Genomic DNA, 18,120 nt, shown 5'->3' on the forward strand with positions numbered 1-18,120 from the left:
GCTAGAAATTTGGCCTACTTATTTGTTGAAATTCTGAGACTCCAAGAAAATTAGATCACTTTTTCTTCATCAGGGCAAAAAAATCCTTCCCTCTCCAGCGTCCCCATTAATTTTAAAGGGGAACTAGCAACCTCCTCAGATATATGCAACAACCCGCAAGCCACATATATCAAAAACTTATAGTTCAGCCTAGAACCAAGACATCCAGAGACCACCGGAACTAGAGTCAGAATCCTAGACTCCAACGTGATGCCTATCTTTCCATCCTTACTATGATGGGCCATGTCTTCGAGGACTTCAACCCGGGGTGGATGAGATGGCAAATCACCATCCCTACCACTCTAGCTAAGCACCCATTGACTATTTTAACTTCATATTATTAGTAATAATTATAAAAAGAATTAATTTCATGGGGGTAATTCAATTAGCAATCATCGCACTATGAAGTATTAAGTGATCGTCATGCTATGAAGTATCAAGTAAAGCAAGAGATAAGGTTCAAATCTCCTGTGAGTCAAACCAACAATTTTTTTATTATAAAAAGAGTCATATATATTTAAAAAAACATGTAACAACATTCTAAACCATGGATATTCTCCACTTTATTTATGGAATTTTTAAACTTGTAAATGGACTTTGTTATAATACCATGACATACTAATACCACATGCCCAAAAACCTTAACTTATGTTGAGCTAAATTTTGGAATATCCACAGTAGTGATCATGTTTTGTCGACGTTTTGAATCCCAAAAAAGATCCATCATCAAGACTTCATAAAATAATGTCAGAAAAGCTATAGCGAAAGGGGAATAAATAGTTAAAAGACCAAAGAACAAAAGAATACATGTTTACAAGATCAACTAACAAATAAATTCATAAAAGATAAAATAAAATAAAAAAACCTAAATTAATAATTACTTATTATTAATTAATTAATAAATAATAATAATAATTACTTATTTATAATAATTTTAATAATTATCATAAACAAATAATTAACTGTTTAATTATTATTATAAATAAAATAATAATAATTTTTTATTATTATTATAAATAGGTTAATAAATTAATAATAAAAATCCTAGAATGCATAAATTATTATTCTTATCACCGATAAAAAAATTAATTAAATGAGAAAATAATATGTATAATAATCATTAATAGTAATTATGTATTTATAGTAATTTAATAGTTATTACAAACAATTAATAAATAATATTATAAACAAATAAATTATTATATTATAAACAAATAAATAATTTAATAATTTCTTGCATATAATATATAGATATAAATAAAGGTTAGAAGCGAAAAACTTAATAATTATTAATAAATATGAAATAATAAATAAATAATAATTTAATAATTAATATAAATGAATAAATTATTATTATTATTATTATTAATTTATTTATGATAATTATTAATAATCATGGTTTATTTATTTATAATAATAGACTTAAATTAATATTATTTTATTAACTTATGTTTTTATGATTTTTTTGGTAATTAATTAATTTGATTAAAAAAGAAAAAAGGGAATAACTATTTTTTAATAAATCTGAACTTTGTATTTATTATTAAGAATATTCCATGAATGTTAAATCTCTACCATTCATCTAATAATTAATGATAATTAAATTAAAATTTTGAAACCCTATTCCAAAATAGAAATGCCCATCAATGTAATTGCTAATAATATAATATTTTAAAATTAAATTGTAATTTAATGAATTTCTATAATTATTTTAATCTTAGCAATGTGAGATGTATCATGAAATAAATGTTTTGATGTATATAATGGATTGCTGCCTATCCCCCTTACTAGTCATTTAATTTATCTAATTGTACTATTTTAACTTTTTACATAGATACAATTGACCATGTGAATGTGAATGTTTGTTGCCGCTCATTGATAACTATATTTCTTACTAAATTTACTCTCATTTTATATAAAGATTAAATTTCCAAAAAGCATTAGTAGTTGAGTTGGTTCAAGTGGTCCAATGTAAGATGACTTACATAGAGGTTATTGTTCAAGTCTAAGCAAACATTGGTAGCTTACATATTTGTGTTAACTTTAAGTCTTCCAATAAGGTGGCCTTTTTGGATATTTGGTAGCATAATAGGAGGTTATCTATCAATGATAGGTGAAAGTCAAGAGTTGTATACTAAATTGGAAAAAAGGGAAAATTAAAACACAATTTTTAACATGTGAAATCACATAATAGTAATGATGGCTAAATCATTGGAGAATTAAAGAAAAAGATTATTTAACATAATAACAATCATATTAAAAATATTATTACATTTTAATTTAAGGAGAACTAGTAGTGTCATTAAAAAATGATAAAAAGGAAAAATAAAATTAAAATATTATAAGGAGGCGAACAAGCGTAATCTAGAATATATAAACTCTCTCTTTTATTATGATTAGTATAAAGAAGAAAAATCCACATTTCTAAAATAAAAATAAACATTTATGAGCTCCATAGTGAAACATGATGATGAGCAATTCCTTAAGCATCTTGGATTGAATCACTAAAAGGGTAGAAGATGATAAAAATTGATCCACCTTACATTACAATTTCAAAATATTTGTTACAATATCGATATTCTTAATGTTTTAACTAGTCAAAACTATAATGATTTAGTAATATGTTTTTTTAAACCTTTTGAGTATCATAATAAAATTTGAAAACAACCTAAGTAATTTCTTACATTTCTTAATGTTCAGCAAACAAAAACTGATCTCAATAGAAATTTAAATGAAATCACTCCATGGAAGTCTCTAATCTGACCTCATACTATAAATAACTTTAAATCCAACTTCAATGTGAAAGGGACAAGAAGTTGGGTATCTTTATTTACAAGTAGAGATTTTGTTGAAGTATCATTAATTTTTGGTTACCATATTTAAAGTAACCAACAAGGAAAGTGTTCACTTACCCTCCACTTGACATGCCAAGGAGATGTCCTTATGTACAAAATAGCCCCAAAATATGGGAGGTGTGACGAATTCCTTGAAATATGTAAAGAGTCTCAAATAAAATGGGGAAACATGAAAGTAACCAAAATTTAGAATGAAACCAGATCATAGAGGTTTTTGAAGAATCTAGGGCAATTAGGTGCAGTGTGATTCTTCACTGCTTAATAACAATTTGTGAAGCACTTTTTACAATTATCTTAGCTTGATCTTTTTCTTATTATTAGTGTGTGTGTTTCATCAAACTGCTACCAAAACCATAAAGACAAGAACACAGATATTGGCTCTCTGTCAGGGCCAAAACCTCTCTTATCTTGAGAGGAAAACCCTTTCGTAAGTTTATCTTATTGAAGCTTCTTATTGATCAATGCCAAACCCTAGACCCTTGACTAGGATATCCTCCAAGCACAAGTCAAGCCCTTCCTCTATTATGCACTCTGATCCCATCACATTGACTTCCTCCTTCTGGCACTTTTCTTCCCAGCACGTCGTCCTCCTTTTGCAATCTTTGTCTAGAGATAGTTCTTGCTTATGTGAGCTTCTTGATGTGATATGCTTCCTCTTTACTTGGAAATGATCTTCACTTATGAAGACACCCTTCCTTTGATCCAATGAGGTTCTTATTCAGATAGGTCTTCAAATTGGTGTAACTGAACATCAGCCCTAGTTTTGCTACGTTTGGTACGAACCCTGGAGAATTAGGGCACTTTTCCTTTGCTAGAGAGAGAGACTCCTCCGCTAGACTTGGAAGGTCTTGTAGACTTGATTTCTCACCCAAACAATGATAATTCATGAATTGTTCTCTAGTTGTTGTTATGTCGCAAATTTTCCTTACTTTTCTTCACATGTGTGGTTATTTCTAGCCCTAGAAACAATCCCCTACACTTTAGTCTTCTTCCTCCTTTCTCTGCTTGTCATGGAGACCCTTAGACTCGCCTTTTACCTTCACTCTCCTCGACTTCTACCTTCGCTGATTTCAAATCTAGATTGATGGGCATTGAGAGGGAGTGGACAACTTCTATATACAGAGGACCATCCCTCCTTTAGGTCGACTTGAGGCCGACTTACTTTCCTTAGGCCAACTTGACTATTTCTTCATTATTTTGTTGCTTGAAGGCTTTGGTTGCAAGGAGATGACTTTGACTTTGCTTGGAGGTATTCCTTTGACCTTTATATCATTTTATACATAGTGTAACATGCTCTCAAAGGGTCTTACATAAATACATTGACTCTTTGACTTCGTAGAAGCACTTAAACATGTGCTTAACCTACTTCAATGAGCAAGAAACTCATTGACAAATATTATAAAAATAATTTCTCTTTTCTTGAATAAATACAAATATCAAAGATACATTTATGAAGACCAAACCTAGTTACATTTCCTTCAACACTCCCTCTTAACTAGGGATATGTTCATACAACATTACAAGGTGTTTGGTTATGTTACAATCTTTGAGAATTCACATATGAGAAACCGGATTTGCAATCCATCTGTTATACCATCATATCAATCAACATTGTCATAGTGAAAGGCCTTGACTAACAACTCCATCTCTTCAGGAGACCATGAACTACAATGCTGACGAGACCAATGATTTATAGACACCTTCATCATTGTCTCTCAAGGTACATACCCACCCGGGCGTTCACTGAGTATGACCTTCTAGGACTATTCCTATCTTGGGTTCCCGACCCTCAAAGAATATTGGTCCTCTTGCCTACTCTTATCTTGGATGCCCTACACATCCTCAAAGAGTATCGGATGCCAGATGATTACCTAATCCTCCCATTATTTCTTCCCAAGTGAGGACAAGAATGTTGTTTCTATCACATCCTCTCAATTGAGGAAGACATGCCCAAGTATCCTCTAACAAGGTACTTTTCTAAGTTCCTTTGTAATTGGGAACTTGTTATAACTCCCTCTTAGCTAGGGACTTTTCCATTCATCAACAACTTCTTCTTCGTGGGTCCTTTAGCTGCTTGATCTTCTTCTTTCCTCCGATGTCATGAAGTCTTGGTTCAAACTTCCTTTTAGTAGGGCACTATCCATCGATCACTTTCCTTCCTGGTTTGTCATGTCATTGCTTCCTTTGTGAAAATAGGTCTTCTTGTCATATATCAAGATCTCTTTTCATCTAGCTACTCCTTTTTCATCTTGTCCATGCTTTGGAATACTCTTCTCATGGATTCTTCGTTGACCTTTATTGTTCCCATGCTTTAGTCTAGTAGCCCTTCATGACTTCATCCTGATATTTCTTCAACATTGCTTTACTTTCGTTGGATGGCTTCTTCATCACAACATCTTTTGTAGAGTAGAATCAGTTATCTGCACTTTTCATATCTCTAATGCCTTCATAGGTGTCAAGGGTCGGTCCTTCCTTTTTCATAGTTTCCCTGCCTTCTTTCGCGAGATATCTTCAAAGTATCTTGTCAAATATTGATTCTCGGTGATCATGGTGTTCTTCACATGCTTGATCTATTTCTTCATTTGCTTCTTCTTGGATAGATTGGTCAACCACCTTATGCTCCTTGTGAGAGCACTTCTTCATTTCTTGCTTCCTGGGCTAGTCATCATTTTTTCTTGCTTCTTAGTTAGCGATCTCATACTCCTTATGTGAGCATATCCTTTTTTTGACCTTTCATTGCATTGTAGTACATGCCTTTGAGCATGTCATTGGTGAAAGAGATTATTTCCTACTTGACCATGTTATAGAACTATTCCCATGACTCAATAATATACAAATGATAACATGACTAAACTTTGACGCATACATACCTCATCTTGAATCTTCTTTGATCATCTTAGCTTCATTTGGTTGTCCTTGGTGCGACCCTTCTTGCTTCATCTTAGCTTGCCTGCATATCATCCTTTTCTTGAATCTCATGAATGGGATTCCCAATGAGACATTGTGTAATATTCCTAATTAGCTATGGCTAATTGGAATATTCGATTTTGTTCAATTTTTGCCTTCTATAGTTATTTGTAAATAAAAAGTGAGGAAGGGGGGGACATAGCTCACTTTAGAATAAAAAGTCACTTCCTAGGTAGCACAACATTGTGACTTAAAGGGGAGCCAAGGGGGCCAAAGGGAGACGCAGAAATGGAACCCACGCAGACACATGGAGAGACTGCGCAGGAGGGAAGAACACGTAGCAAGAGGAGAAGCACGCAGGAGGAGGTGAGCCTAGGGATTATGAGAGGCAAAGGCTATAAAATAGAGAGGAGCCCCCTCATTTTGGATCATTTAGTTATGTGAATTTGGAGCTAGTCGTTTCGACTTCTAAGCACGCTAGCTGTTTAGCTAATTTGCAGCACTGTTTAGTGCATCGAGTGTCTCCGTTCGGAGATCTCACCCTTAGCCCCCGGGGACTTCGAGTGCCTGCTCGAGCAAGGTATTTCCTTTAGTGTTTCAACAAGAGTTTCATCAGCATTCCAACAGTAGTTTTAGCAGCATTTTGGAGGATTGCGTAGCACTGGGAGAGGGATGCATTTCTTTTTGCTTGTAGCGCTGGATTGGGGTTTTGCAGGTGGATTTATGCTGGGATATTGAGCAGGGGTCCAGCTCTTGTCTCATTGGAGGATTTTTGGTATGGTTTCAGGCAGTGTTTTAGGCAGAGTTTAGAGGGGTTTTCTTTAGTGGTAGTGCAGGGCATTAAGGAACTGCGCAGAACCCCCAAGAGGGTGTTTTTCGGGGGTAGGCCATTCCAGGAAAGCTTTCTGGGTTTTTCTGGGTTTCTTGAGTAGAGCCCGAATCCAGAGTTTCAGCTTTTTCCAAGGAGGGGAGTAGCCCCAAATCATCATTTGTTTCCTAGCAGTAGCAGCAGCAGCAGCACAGTAGCGACAACCACGCAGAGAGGCCATTCTTGTCATTATGAGAGTATTTCTTCACTTGCCTTGTGCAAGTCGAGGTGCCATCTGTCTAATCACCTATTGTACTCATTTTATTGCTCAGTATAATAAAATGGATTAGCATTTCTCGCTGCATTTCTTGTGTATCTACTTATATTTCCGGTTTTCATTATTATATGTTGTACCACTGTTATTTTATCAGTTTTGGGTTATTATATCATTTGCACATATTTGGTTGGAGTTTTTTCTAGGGTTTGAGGAATATTCTGGGTTAGGAATATTACAGTGGTATCAGAGCGTAGATCTGGCTCAGCCTGTGGAGCTAGCAATCTATGACACCAGGGGGAAAACCCTACATTTGTTACAGAGGTAGGAGGTACAGAGACACTGGACGTAGGTTGGAGAATACCTACGGGGAGGGAGACTATGTTCCTGTGGTGGACGCAGAAAAGGAGGAGCCTGTGGTAGACGCAAAACAGAGAGAGCCAGTAGTGGACGCAGAACAGATGGCCGACGAGGACGAGAAGAGATTTGCGGATATGCTCCTCAAATCAGTGCAGGATCTGTCGAGGCAGATTGAGGTGATGGGGCAGAGATTCACGGTAGTAGAGGCCAGAAAGCGTGAGAGCCCACGAGTTTTTCAGATTGGTGAGGGATCAGGTGCATCCCATCATTTGCCAGAGTAGCGTGATACTGCGCAGTAGGTGGCCTCGCATGCCCCTACACGCTCTACCATGCCCACCTTCTTAGGAGCAGATACGGGGGCTGGAGCCCAGCAGGAGGCAGAGCCTGGACATATGGGCGATTATTTTGCAGAGTACTAGGCCTATGGGCAGGAGTTCAGGGAAGCCCTCTCATTCAGAGATTTTGTTCAGCTCCAGCGGGATAGTAGACCCCGTAACCATCATAGAAGGTACCGACATTACCATGATGGTGACACCCACCGCGCAGCGAGTAGATTCCACTTGCCCACGTTTGATGGTTCATCAAACAGTTTAGCAAAGTCTTGGGTGGAGAAGCTGGACATTTATTTCCAGCTTAACCAGATGTCGAAGACAGAGGCCATCAAGGTGGCAACATTGCATTTGGATGGTGAGGCCCAGGATTGGTGGTTTCATGGGATGGTTACACTAGGGCACTCCACAGTGACGACATATGCCGAGTTTACCAGGAGACTGATGGAGCGATTTGATCGGAGGGATCCAGAGCAGCATTTTGTTGAGCTGACAAGGCTCAAACAGACAGGGAGCCCAGAGACCTACATTGCAGATTTCTTGAGGGTCTCTGTGATGGTGCCAGACCTATCCATGGCACGGAGGGTCTATATGTATGTTGAGGGGTTAGCAGAGCCACTTTGGGGTTTAGTCCGATCCACTAAACCGGCCACACTCCAGGACGCTATCAGCAGGACCCGGGACTTACAGGATGTCTTACCCAGGACCTGGACACCTTACCCCCAGAGACAGACTTTTCAGTCTAAGGGGAAGGATGTGAGAATTCCTCCTCCAACGGGGAATCCAGGACGAGTACAACTTGATGACGATGCCAGGAGGGAGCTGAAGAAGAAGCGGTTGTGCTTCACATGTTAGGCGCCGTGGGCACGGGGACATAAATGTGCTGATGGCAAAGCACATTTTATTGAGGTCTTCTCCGAGAGCAGTGGAGAAGTGGATGACGAGGATGATGTGGAGGCAAGAGATAGCCATGCCATACAGGGACCTTTGCCACCTCCACCGGCAGCAGCAGGTGGTGCATCTTTTGCACCTACCGGAGGGGCCCTTGCAACATTGCAAGGAGTTCTCAAGTATCTGACGCTACGCGTACGAGGGACAGTACGTGGCCAACGAGTATCAGTTTTGGTGGACAGTGGGGTGACCCACAACTTCATTGATGCCTAGATGGTTGAGCGGAGAGGTATATAGACAGAGAGCTTCGATGGGTTTTCAGTCTTGATCCCAGTAGATCAGACCATGATGTGTGCTCGTTATGTTCCAGAGCTTTCAGCACTTTTTCGTGGTCGATATTCCCGACACCAACATGATACTGGGTGTTCAGTGGCTCATCACTTTAGGGAAGGTCACGACAGATTAGAAGACCCTAGAGATGGAGTGGGATGATGAGAATACAGGGAGGCATGAGAAGATACAGGGATAACACACATATTTGCCTCAGACTGTCTCGGCTCATCGGATGGAGGCAGTCTTCTGGAAGGGAGACATAGAGTGAGCAGTGGAACTGCGTGCATCAGAGGCAGGGACTACAAGGAAGAAGGTACATCCAGAGATACAGTCCATCCTTGATTGGTATGCTATAGTGTTTGGGGAGATTCCACCAGGACAGCCACCGGATTGGGGGTTTGAGCACACCATCGAGCTTGAGCAGGGCATACAGGTCGTGATCACCACCCCCTATAGGCACCCCAAGGCCTATCGGGATGAGATTGAGTGGGCTATCCAGGAGTTGCTATCTCTTGGGCATATCTGACTGAGCACGAGTCCTTTTGCTTCTTTTGTGGTGTTGGTGAAGAAGAAGGATGGTACATTGAGGATGTGCATTAACTACAGGGCCCTGAACAAGAAGACCTTGAAGAACAGGTACCCCATACCCAGGATCGATGAGTTGATGGACGAGTTGAGAGGGGCATGTTTCTTCTCAAAGATTGATTTGAGATCTGGGTACCATCAGATTCGCATGAGGGAGCAGGACATTCCCAAGACCGCCTTCAGGTGTCACTGTGGGCACTTTGAGTTCTTGGCGATGCCTTTTGGGCTAACCAACACCCCAGCTACATTTCAGTCCTGTATGAATCACATTTTCCGTAGTCACTTGAGGAAGTTTGTGTTGGTATTCTTTGATAACATTCTCATTTACAGCAGGACTTGGGAGGAGCATCTCCAGCACATTGAGACAGTATTGCGTATCTTACAGGAGCAACAGTTCTATGCCAAACTCTCCAAGTGCAAGTTTGGGTTGACGGAGATGTTGTATCTGGGACACATCATAGGGGTGGATGGAGTGAGGGTGCATGAGGAGAAGATCAGGGCCATCAAAGAATGGCCGGAGCCGAGAAATGTGACAGAACTTCGAGGATTCATTGGCATTTGTACTTACTACTAGAAGTTCGTCAAAGGTTTCTCGCAGCTTGCTGCACCCTTGACATATTTGACGAGGAAGGGGGCATTCAGTTGGTCAGATACGGCGCAGTAAGCCTTTGACAGGCTCAAGGAGGTTATGAGCAGCTGCCCAGTGCTTGCGTTGCCAGATTTTACGCAACCATTTGTTTTGGATCGGCGTAGTGTTGATGCAAGGAGGTCACCCTATAGCCTTTGAGAGCCGGAAGCTCCTTCCGCACGAGAGGTTGTATTCTATATACGACAAGGAGATGCTAGCCATCATGCATGCATTGGCTAAGTACCGACAGTACTTGGTGGGTAACAGGTTCAGGATAAGGACTGATCACAATAACCTCAAGTTCTTTTTGGAGCATAAGCAGCTACAGGAGAGGCAACAGAAGTGGATTAACAAGATCCAAGCATATGACTTTGACATTGAGTATGTCAAGGGTAAGAACAACATGGTAGTAGATGCCCTTTCACATAGACCAGCCACATTGTCTCTTATGAGCTTGGATACAGACTGGAGGGCTCGACTCTTAGTAGAGTACTCCAAGGACAAGTTTGCATGTGAGGTTCTGGATGGGCAGGTGGCAGATGACAGGTACAGGGTGGTCGATGAGATTATCTATTACAGGGACCGGATCGTCTTGACTGAGGGGTCTCAACTCAAGAAGAAGATTCTCCAGGCATCACATGATTCACCATTGGCAGGACATCAAGGGTTTACCAGAACCTACAGGGCCATTAGGGAGAGGTTCTCGTGGAAGGGCCTCAAGGAGGACGTACTCCAGCGCATCCGGGAGTGCGATGTTTGCCAGAGGAACAAGGGAGAGATGAGCCATCCCGCGGGATTATTACAGCCTCTTCTCATTCTGGAGGGGAAATGGGAGAGTATTTCGATGGACTTCATCATAAGGTTGCCCATGGTACAGGGCAAGGATTGCATCTTTGTCGTCGTTGATCGACTGATGAAGTACGCAATTTTTTTTGCCATATACGCACACTATACAGTAGCACAGGTGGCCGAGTTGTTCTTTAGAGAGATCTTCAGGCTACATGGTCTTCCTAAGACCATCGTCAGCGATAGGGACAGCCGTTTCATGGGCGGATTTTGGCAGGAGCTTTTCCGGTTGGTGGGGACGAAGTTGACACTGAGTACCAGTTATCACCCATAGACGGATGGGCAGACAGAAATAGTTAACAAGTGGCTAGAGGGCTACTTGTGTAACTATGTCAGTGGCAGTAGCGAGCATGGTTGAGCTGGCTACATCTAGGGGAGTACTGCTACAATACTTCACATCACATGTCCATTGGTATGTCACCATTCTATGCCTTATATGGGTATCATCCTTTATCCTTTGCTGACGTGATGTTTGGTGACAACAAGGCTCCTAGAGCCAAGATTTGGATCCAAGAGAGTCAGGATATTCTCCGAGCTCTCAAGGATAACATGGCTACAGCACAGAACCAACAGAAGCTATATGCCGACAGGGGTCGGGTGGAGAGAGTTCGAGGTAGGGGGCATGGTTTACCTACGATTACAGCCATACCGAGAGTCATCACTAAAGCAAAAGGGGGTTGAGAAGCTCAAGCCCCACTTTTATGGGTCGTACAGGGTGATACACAAGGTTGGACAGGTTGCATATGAGTTGGAGCTGCCCCAAGGCAGCAAGATTCATAACGTTTTTCATGTATCATGCTTGAAAAAGGCATTGGGGCAGCAGGTGACAGTGACAGATGAGCTACCACCCATGGATGACGAGGGGCATTTGGTATTGTAGCTGGAGGCTATCATTGATACCAGGGAGAGGCAGCTGCGGAGCAGGATGGTCCAAGAATTCTTGGTGAGGTGGAAGAGTTTGCCAGATGAGGATGTCACTTGGGAGAGTGAGAGGATCTTGCAACATCTATCACTTCAGTTGCTTAAAGACAAGCAACATTTTGCCGGGGGAAACTGTAATATTCCTAATTAGCTATGGCTAATTGGAATATTCGATTTTGTTCAATTTTTGCCTTCTATAGTTATTTGTAAATAAAAAGTGAGGAAGGGGGACATAACTCACTTTAGAATAAAAAGTCACTTCCTAGGTAGCACAACGTTGTGACTTAAAGGGGAGCCAAGGGGGCCAAAGGGGGACGCAGAAATGGAACCCACGCAGACACATGGAGAGACTGCGTAGGAGGGAAGAACACGTGGCAAGAGGAGAAGCACACAGGAGGAGGTGAGCCTAGGGATTATGAGAGGCAGAGGCTATAAAATAGAGAGGAGCCCCCTCATTTTGGATCATTCAGTTATGTGCATTTGGAGCTAGTTGTTTCGACTTCTGAGCACGCTGGCTATTTAGCTAGTTTGTAGCACTATTTAGTGCATCGAGTGTCTCCGTTCAGAGATCTCACCCTTAGCCCCGGGGGACTTCGAGTGCCTGATTGGGCAAGGTATTCCCTTTAGTGTTTCAGTAGGAGTTTCATCAGCATTCCAGTAGCAGTTTTAGCGGCGTTTTGGAGGATTGCGCAACACTAGGAGAGGGATGCAATTCTTTTTGGTTTTAGTGCTGGATTGGGGTTTTGCAAGTGGATTTATGTTGGGAGATTGAGCAAGGGTCCAACTCTTGTCTCATTGGAGGATTTTTGGCAGGGTTTCAGGTAGAGTTTATAGGGGTTTTCTTCATTGGCAGCGCAAGGCATTGAGGAACTGCGCAGAACCCCCAAGAGGGTTTTTTCGGGGGTAGGCCATTCTAGGAAAGCTTTCTGGGTTTCTTGAGTAGAGCCCGAATCCAGAGTTTCAGCTTCTTCTAAGGAGGGGAGCAGCCCCAAATCATCATTTGTTTCCTAGCAGCAGTAGTAGCACAGCAGCAACATCCACGCAGAGAGGCCATTCTTGTCATTCTGAGAGTATTTCTTCACTTGCCTTGTGCAAGTCGAGGTGCCATCTGTCTAATCACCTCTTGTACTCATTTTATTGCTCAGTATAATAAAATGGCTTAGCATTTCTTGCTGCATTTCTTGTGTATCTGCTTATGTTTCCGGTTTTCATTATTATATGATGTACCACTGTTATTTTATCACTTCTAGGTTATTATATCATTTGCACATATTTGGTTGGAGTTTTTGCTGGGGTTTGAGGAATATTCTGGGTTAGGAATATTGCACATTGTCTTTAGTTCATGAACCTTCTGTTGAAGATTCCATGATAGGATCTTAAAGACCCTTTCCTTGCAAATGTTTCTTTTCTTTTGATGATGGAGGTCTTCTAAGATTCTTAATCATGATCAATTTTCTTTCATCGTGGATGAGGTCCTATACTAGGTATGCTCCTTCTACATGAATATATAGAGCTATATCTACCATACTCCTATATTCTAGAAGATATTTCTAACCATGCATTTTGTTCTCATTATAAATGTTACTTCTACATGAGTATCTAGAACTTTATGTACTTCATGCTTCTAGATTCTAGAAGATGTTTTTAGCCATGCAATTTTTATCCTATTCCTACATGCTCCTATCCTACTCAAAACCTTGAAACAAGACTTTAAGTAAAGAGTTTGGCTTAGTCATAGTAGAGATTCAGAGGATCTTCCTTCTTTTGCATCTTGTCTTCTTCTTTCACCTCTTGAGTCATGTGAGCTCCTTCCCTCTTTCTTTTGTTGTTGTTGTCCTTCTTAAGCTTAAGACAATTCCTTTTGTAGTGTCTATATTCTTGGCATCCATACTATTGGATTTTGGTCATATCTTTGTTGTTTGTTCTTTGTGGACCAAATTTGCCAAATTTTCCCTTTCTCTTGGCCATGGTAGCAAATGCTTTCTCCTTTGATCCCACATATTCCTTTGATTTAAGTATGGCTTCCTCTGTCTTGCATAGAGACCACATTTCACTGAGTGTGGTTGCTTGCTTCTTGGCATGTATGCTCGATGTGAATTTGCCCCAATCCTCAAGTAGAGCATTGTGTACTACAGTTGTCATTTCTTTGTCAGACATGACTTCCCCAAGCTCTTGAAGTTGATCCCTCGTCTCAGAGATCTTCATGAAGTAGGGAGCTATTCCTTCCTTTGATATCTTCATCTTGTACAATTCATTTCTTAGAGATATCACTTCTCAGGCTATGGATATCGAGAATAGATCTACTAGCTTATCTAAAATTTATTTTGATGTTTCAAATTTAGAGACACAAGGAATGAGAGAGTCCTTGATAGATTCTATTAGAATCCTTTGAGCTCTTGTCACATCCTTATTGTACTTGGTTAAGGCTTGGGTTTGTTCCTTAGCAGGAATGGTGATATCCCCTTTGACATGTTCTAGAAGTTCATTCTCTTTGAGAAGTAAATCAGTCCTCTTCTTCCATGCAATCAAGTTATTGGTACCTACCAATTTGTTGCTTTCCTTTCAAAAAGACATTGATGTATATTCAAAAGGGGACATGCACTTACTTGATAGATTTTGATATGTAGTTGACTTCTTTTCTCCTTGAAGTCTTGATGGCTTGCCTTTCTTGAACCTTGATGTTCCTCAAGATGTTTTCTCCAAGTGGGCTTGCTTGATGACTTGTAGCTTGATGTACATCCTGCTTTGACTTGCTCTTCTTGTAGGTGCCTTTGTGGAAGGCTCTTCTTCTTGCTTTGTAGTCTTCCTTGATGATTGCTAGATGGTAGACCTTCTTGTCCTTTGATGTGATTGAGACTTCTTGGCTTGATGTTTCAGATTTCGTAGATGCCCTTCCATGATGAGTGTTCTTGAGATTCCCTTTCCTTGATGAGTCACCTTAGCTCTGATTCCATGTTGAAGAATCTAGGGCAATTAGGTCTAGTGTGACTCTTCACTGCTTGATAACAATTTGTGAATCACTTTTACAATTATCTTAGTTTGATCTTCTTCTTATTATTAGTGTGTGTGTTTCATCAAACTACTATCAAAAACATAAAGACAAGAACACAGATGTTGGATCTCTGCCAGGGCCAAAACCTCTCTTCTCTTGAGTGGAAAACCCTTTGGTAAGTTTCTCTTATTGAAGCTTCTTATTGATCAATGCCAAACCCTAGACCCTTAACTAGGATATCCTCCAAGCACAAGTCAAGTCCTTCCTCTATTCTGCACTATGTTCCCGGCGCATTGACTTCCTCCTTTAGACACTTTGCTTCCCAGCTCGTCGTACTCCTTCTTCAATCTTTGTCTAGAGATACTTCTTGCTTATGTGATATGCTTCCTCTTTACTTAGAGATTCTTCACTTATGAAGACACCCTTCCCTTGATCCAACGAGGTTCTTTTTGAGATAGGTTTGCAAACTGGTGTAACTGAACATCAGCCCTAGTTTTGCTATGTGTGGTAGGAACCCTAGAGAATTAAGGCTATTTTCCTTTGCTAGAGAGAGACTCCTTCGCTAGACTTGGGAGGCCTTGTAGACTTAATTTCTCCCCCAAATAATGATAATTCATGAACTGTTCTCTAGTTGTTGTTATGCCGCATATTTGCCTTACTTTTCTTTGCATGTGTGACTACTTCTAGCCCTAGAAACAACCCCCTACACTTCGATCTTCTTCCTCCTTTCTTCGCTTGTCTTGGAGACCCTTAGACTTTCCTTTTACTTTCACTCTCCTCAACTTCTACCTACACTGATTTCAGAGCTTGATTGATGGACGTTGAGAGGGAGTGGACAACCTCTATATATAGAGGATTGTCCCTCCTTTAGGCCGACTTGAGGCCAACTTACTGTCCTTAGGCCAACTTGACTATTTCTTCATTATTTTGCTGCTTGAAGGCTTTTGTTGCAAGGAGATGACTTTGAATTTGCTTGGAGGTATTCCTTTGACCTTTATATCATTTTATACATAGTGTAACATACCCTCAAAGGGTCTTACATAAATACATTGTCTCTTTGACTTCCTAGAAGCACTTAAACATGTGCTTGACCTACTTCAATGAGCAAGAAACTCATTGACAAATATTATAAAAATAATTTCTCTTTCTTGAATAAATACAAATATCAAAGATACATTTATGAAGACCGAACCTAGTTACATTTCCTTCAACAGAGGTTGTGCCATGCCATAAATTGTTTTTCTCGCCAAAAAGTTTACTAGGGGCACCCTTTCCCAAAAGAGGGGTAACATGATCTATGTATTGCAATGGGATACATGTCACTACCTTAGGATACATGATAGTGCATCCAACAATGACAGGAATGTCATGTCATCACATTTGCCCCATTGACAACCCTAGGAAGGTGCCCCTACTTAGCTCGATCATAATGCCCACACATGTACTTCATTCTTTCTCATGTACCACATTTGGGAGGTTTGTGAGGAATTTGAGCATGTGGTTATAGGTTGATATCGACTTAGACTAGGTGGTAAAAAACTAAGTCACTATGTTTGCTAGATTTCAAGGATGGAATTGAAAAATTGGTAATAAGTTGTTATAGACTTAGACTAGGTCGTAAAAAACTAAGTCACCATGTTTGCTAGATTTCAGAGATGAAATTCAAAATTAAAAATATTCGATAAGCAGGAGGATAATTTTGATAAATTTCGGCTTATTATCTTCTGAACCTCATTTCTATTTGATAATTAATCTCAAGTGTTTATAGAAGGTTTTCAAACGAAATTTCATGGAATGTGCTCTATGTTTAAATTTGAGGTCTCTACATTTTCACATGTAGCAGTGGAATGTGCTCTTGGTTTTCATATGCAACGATCCAATATAGATGCAACATACCTTCCACCTATAGTAAAGATACAACTATGTATGTGACCTCCATCCAGATGCCACCTATCTATTGTGCGGAAGTCGTGTATCTAGCATATGGATGTGCCCTCCAAATATTATGAGCATAGTCTAAAGAACCCAAAAATTAGCCCCGAAAATAATGGAAATTCTAGCAAGATTATGACAAATTCGGCAATTTTTTTTTTTTTTTTTTTTTTTTTTTTTTATCTAGGTTATAGTTGTTGAAATTCAAGATTTTGGGTACCCCAAGGGTTCTTGATGGTGCTGAATCAATTTCCACCATCAAAAAAACAATTCAAACACTCCAGCATTCTTACCAAATTCCAATAAGAAATCTGTTGTCCAGAGAAATTTATGGTCTCAGTGGACAAAATCTATATTATATGGATGTAGATATTAAAAAATATCGTAAGTCTGCCATTTCATACTTTTCAGTCAACTTGTTTTATATATATAAACTAAATAGTTGTATTTATTTATAAATAGAAATTTTATTATAGTAATATTACATTAATTTAAAGATAAGTGTAAACTAAATAATTTAATGATAAATTCATTAAACCTATATAACTAACGATTACAATTTTAGATTTCAGTCAACTTGTTTTATATATATAAACTAAATAGTTGTATTTATTTATAAATAGAAATTTTATTATAGTAATATTACATTAATTTAAAGATAAGTGTAAACTAAATAATTTAATGATAAATTCATTAAACCTATATAACTAACGATTACAATTTTAGATTTTCTAATCGAAGGCTTAGTTGCAAAATATTGTTTATATTAGATATCATTTATACTAACCCCTTTATTTCAATGCTTTATTTTTTGTAGAGTTTGAATAAGTAAACCGATTAGCCTAGCTTAATTTGTTGGTTGAGATCTCAAATCTTTCCGGTAATGTTAATTGATCTATAATCTGTTTACAGACATAAAACTCTAATCTGTCGAGACTTACATCCCTTTACAAGCTTCTTGGGTTAATGATGGAAACATATTGCCTAATGCCATTTAAACTTTTTTTTCATGAACCAGGGTTACATAATTTTATAGCAATGGTTCACCTTCATAATTCTAGATTCAAATTAACCTATTCCTATTAAATACAATATCTTGATCACTGTGTGAAACAATTTGGTTCTTGGCTTATAATTGGTCATTCACTTCTCTATTTACTATTGGATGATCTCCCTGCACCTCACTCAAACATATCAATACATCATCTATTAAGTTAGCGGACATGTTCTTGCCCCTCCTTGTGTCATGCATTTCATGTGTTAGACCCAACATGTGTCATTGACACAAGTTCTACCGGTGTCCTAAAATTCGAACACATGTTCGGTGAAAAAGTGGCGGACTTCTTAAAATCAGTTTTTGTTCTCAACCTCATGAAATTTAATGACATGTTTGGAGTTCTTAAAGGTTATGGAGTGCAGC

The sequence above is a fragment of the Pinus tabuliformis genome, chromosome 8 (assembly GCF_031772625.1).
Source record: "Pinus tabuliformis cultivar Carrire ecotype Pingquan chromosome 8, CPIR1, whole genome shotgun sequence".
Classification (NCBI taxonomy): domain Eukaryota; kingdom Viridiplantae; phylum Streptophyta; class Pinopsida; order Pinales; family Pinaceae; genus Pinus; species Pinus tabuliformis.